Source organism: Sinocyclocheilus grahami, unplaced genomic scaffold (genome assembly GCF_001515645.1).
Source record: "Sinocyclocheilus grahami isolate Dianchi unplaced genomic scaffold, SAMN03320097.WGS_v1.1 scaffold346.1, whole genome shotgun sequence".
Lineage (NCBI taxonomy): Eukaryota > Metazoa > Chordata > Actinopteri > Cypriniformes > Cyprinidae > Sinocyclocheilus > Sinocyclocheilus grahami.
Window position 1 is genome coordinate 2,277,132 of NW_015505525.1, and position 4,139 is coordinate 2,281,270.

A 4,139-nucleotide genomic window follows, 5' to 3' on the forward strand; every position below is an offset into this window, starting at 1 on the left:
ATCTTGTTCAGCCAATTTAAACACATGCCCTGAACGATGACCCAGATGGGACTTGAACCCACAATGACTGGTGGACCAGAGGTATTCACAGACAGTCTGGCTCACATTAAACTAAAACCTAAGAAGATTGCCAGTTCTATGCTGATTCTCATGGCTAAAATGTCACTTTCAACTTAGCCTTGATTTTCTTGCAAAGCCAATTTAAATGAAACCCCTCAAATATGACCCAGGTGGGACTTGAACCCACAATCCCCAGCTCCGGAGGCTGATGCCTTATCCATTAACCCACTGGGCCCACTTGGGGTTAACCCAGAGACATTCACAGCCAGTCTGATGCAAGATAAACTGATAGCTCTTTCAGAAAATTTCCAGTTATATGCTAATTCTCATGTTTCATTGCCATGGTAATAGTGATAAACTGATAGAGCTTTCAGAAAACAGCTCATGATGCCACTGGATGCCACTGGGCCTCTTCTCTGATTGATCCTTCTCTGATTGAACCTATGCTTTGCTGTTTCTATGGTATGCTATGCTCTATGCTAATTCTAACTCTATGCTAGTTCTCATGTTTTGTTGTCGTGTCTATTGTGCCACTTTAAACTTATCATCCCAGCATTTCTTGCGCAGCCAACTTAAGTGTAACACAACAAAAGCAGGCCTGGTGCGACTTGAACACAGAGGCTGATGCCATAACCCAGTAGTACACTTCTATGCTTATTCTAATGGCTATAGTGTCACTTTGAACTTTTCATACTTGAATATCTTGTTCAGCCAATTTAAACACATGCCCTGAACGATGACCCAGGTGGGACTTGAACCCACAATCCCCAGCTCCGAAGGCTGTTGCCTTATCCATTAGGCCACTGGGCCTTTTTATTGGCTAGCCTACAAACCAATCCAACAAAAACAATCCAGATGGGACTTGAACACGGAGACTAATGCCATAACCCTTTAGGTGACTGGGACTTTTACTGGTGAACCAGAGGCATTCACATACAGTCTGCTAACACTAAACTAAAAAAAAACCTCAGACGATTGCCAGTTCTTTGCTAATTCTCATGGCAATAGTGTCACTTTGAAGTTATCATACTGGAATTTCTTTCATAGCCAATTTAAATGTAAACTCTAAAAAACAACCAGATGGGACTTGAACTCTCAATCCCCAGTTCCAAAGGCTGATGACACAGCACCTTTTTCCGTGGTCAACCTAACCTGCAAGATAAACTTTCATGGCTTTCAGAACCTATGCTATGCTTTTTCTATGGTATGCTATGCTCTATGCTAATTCTAACTCTATGCTAGTTCTCATGATTTGTTGTCGTGTCTATTGTGCCACTTTAAACTTATCATCCCAGCATTTCTTGCGCAGCCAACTTAAATGTAACACAACAAAAGCAGGCCAGGTGCGACTTGAACACAGAGGCTGATGCCATAACCCATTAGGACACTTCTATGCTTATTCTAACGGCTATAGTGTCACTTTGAACATTTCAGCCTGGATTTTCTAGCAAAGCCAATTTAGATGAAACCCCTCAAATATGACCCTGGTAGGGCACTGGGCCCACTTTCGGTTAACCCAGAGACATTCACAGACAGTCTCATGCAAGATAAACTTATAGCTCTTTCAGAAAATTGCCAGTTATATGCTAATTCTCATGTTTCATTATCATGGCAATAGTGATAAACTGATAGAGCTTTCAGAAAACAGCTCATGACGCCACTGGATGCCACTGGGCCTCTTCTCTTATTGACCCTTTCACAGAAAGACTTATGCAAGCTAAACTAAAAAAAAAAATTTCAGAAGATGGCCAGTTCTATGCTTGTTCTCATGGCTATAGTGTCACTTTGAACTTTTCATACTTGAATATCTTGTTCAGCCAATTTAAACATAAGCTCTGATCGATGACCCAGGTGGGAGGCGAACCCACAATATCCAGCTCCGAAGGCTGGTGCCTTATCCGTTAGGCCGGTGCCTTATCCATTAGGCCACTGGACCTGTTGTTTGGCCATCCCACCAACCAAACAAAACAAAAAAAATCCAGATGGGACTTGAACACAGAGACTAATGCCATAACCCTTTAAGCAACTGGGACTTTTACTGGTGGACCAGAGGTATTCACAGACAGTCTGGCTCACATTAAACTAAAACCTAAGAAGATTGCCAGTTCTATGCTGATTCTCATGGCTAAAATGTCACTTTCAACTTAGCCTTGATTTTCTTGCAAAAAACAAAAACAATCCAGATGGGACTTGAACACAGAGACTAATGCCATAACCCTTTAAGCGACTGGGACTTTTACTGGTGGACCAGAGGTATTCACAGACAGTCTAGCTAACAGTAAACTAATAAGTACCTCAGAAGATTACCAGTTCTATGCTAATTCTCATGGCAATAGTGTCACTTTGAAATTATCATCATGGAATTTCTTGCATAGCCAATTTAAATGTAACACAAAAAAGCAGCCCAGGTGCGACTTGAACACAGAGGCTGATGCCATAACCCATTAGGCCACTGGGACACTTTTATGCTTATTCTAATGGCTATAGTGTCACTTTGAAATTATCATCATGGAATTTCTTGCATAGCCAATTTAAATGTAACACAAAAAAGCAGCCCAGGTGCGACTTGAACACAGAGACTAATGCCATAACCCTTTAGGTGACTGGGACTTTTACTGGTGGACCAGAGGTATTCACAGACAGTCTAGCTAACAGTAAACTAATAAGTACCTCAGAAGATTACCAGTTCTATGCTAATTCTCATGACAATAGTGTCACTTTGAACTTTTCATACTTGAATATCTTGTTCAGCCAATTTAAACATAAACTCTGAACGATGACCCAGGTGGGACACGAACCCACAAACCCCAGTTTCGAAGGTTGGCCTTCTTATTGGTTATGCTATAATCAAATCCATATCCATTATCCTACAAACCAATCCACCAAAAACAATCCAGATGGGACTTGAACACGGAGACTAATGCCATAACCCTTTAGGTGACTGGGACTTTTACTGGTGAACCAGAGGCATTCACAGACAGTCTGGCTAACACTAAACTAAAAAAAGGAATTCAGATTAACAATTCTATGCTTATTCTCATGGCTATAATGTCACTTTCAACTTAGCCTTGATTTTCTTGCAAAGCCAATTTAAACAAAACCTCTCAAATATGACCCAGTTGGGACTTGAACCCACAATCCCCAGCTGCTGAGGCTGATGCCTTATCCATTAGGCCACTGGGCCCACTTTTGGTTAACCCAGAGACATTCACAGACAGTCTGATGCAAGAAAAACTGCTAGCTCTTTCAGAAAATTGCCAGTTATATGCTAATTCTCATGTTTCATTATCATGGCAACAAAGTGATAAACTGATAGAGCTTTCAGAAAACAGCTCATGATGCCACTGGATGCCACTGGGCCTCTTCTCTGATTGACCCTTTCACAGAAAGACTTATGCAAGCTAAACTAAAAAAAAATACTTCAGAAGATTGCCAGTTCTATGCTTTTTCGAATGGCTATAGTGTCACTTTAAACTTTTCATACTTGAATATCTTGTTCAGCCAATTTGAACATAAGCTCTGAACGATTACCCAGGTGGGACGCGAACCCACAATCCCCAGCTCCGAAGGCTGGTGCCTTATCCATTAGGCCACTGGGTCTTTTTTGTTGGTTACCCTAAAAAACAAAAACAATCCAGATGGGACTTGAACACAGAGACTAATGCCATAACTCATTAGGCGACTGGGACTTTTACTGGTGGACCAGAGGTATTCACAGACAGTCTGGCTAACTCTAAACTAAAAAAAAACCTCAGAGGATTGCCAGTTCTTTGCTAATTCTCATGGCAATAGTGTCACTTTGAAGTTATCATCCTGGAATTTCTTTCATAGCCAACTTAAATGTAAACTCTTAAAAACAACAAGATGGGACTTGAACTCTCAATCCCCAGTTCCGAAGGTTGATGACACAGCACCTTTTTCCCTGGTCAACCTAACCTGCGAGATAAACTTTCAGGGCTTTCAGAACCTATGCTATGCTGTTTCTATGGTATGCTATGCTCTATGCTAATTCTAACTCTATGCTAGTTCTCATGTTTTGTTGTCGTGTCTATTGTGCCACTTTAAACTTATCATCCCAG

At 41.2% G+C, this 4,139-nt stretch overlaps 4 non-coding genes across 4 annotated transcripts; all 4 read right to left on the reverse strand.

Moving 5' to 3' along the window:
• Window positions 1-222: 222 nt before the first annotated feature.
• Window positions 223-295, reverse strand: trnar-ccg (transfer RNA arginine (anticodon CCG)). Its single transcript has one exon. It is a non-coding gene; the product is annotated as a tRNA-Arg (tRNA).
• Window positions 296-797: 502 nt separating this feature from the next.
• On the reverse strand, window positions 798-870 carry trnar-ucg (transfer RNA arginine (anticodon UCG)). Its single transcript has one exon. It is a non-coding gene; the product is annotated as a tRNA-Arg (tRNA).
• Window positions 871-3,171: 2,301 nt separating this feature from the next.
• On the reverse strand, window positions 3,172-3,244 carry trnal-cag (transfer RNA leucine (anticodon CAG)). The gene has a single exon. It is a non-coding gene; the product is annotated as a tRNA-Leu (tRNA).
• A 343-nt stretch (window positions 3,245-3,587) lies between these two features.
• Window positions 3,588-3,660, reverse strand: trnar-ucg (transfer RNA arginine (anticodon UCG)). Its single transcript has one exon. It is a non-coding gene; the product is annotated as a tRNA-Arg (tRNA).
• Window positions 3,661-4,139: the final 479 nt, after the last annotated feature.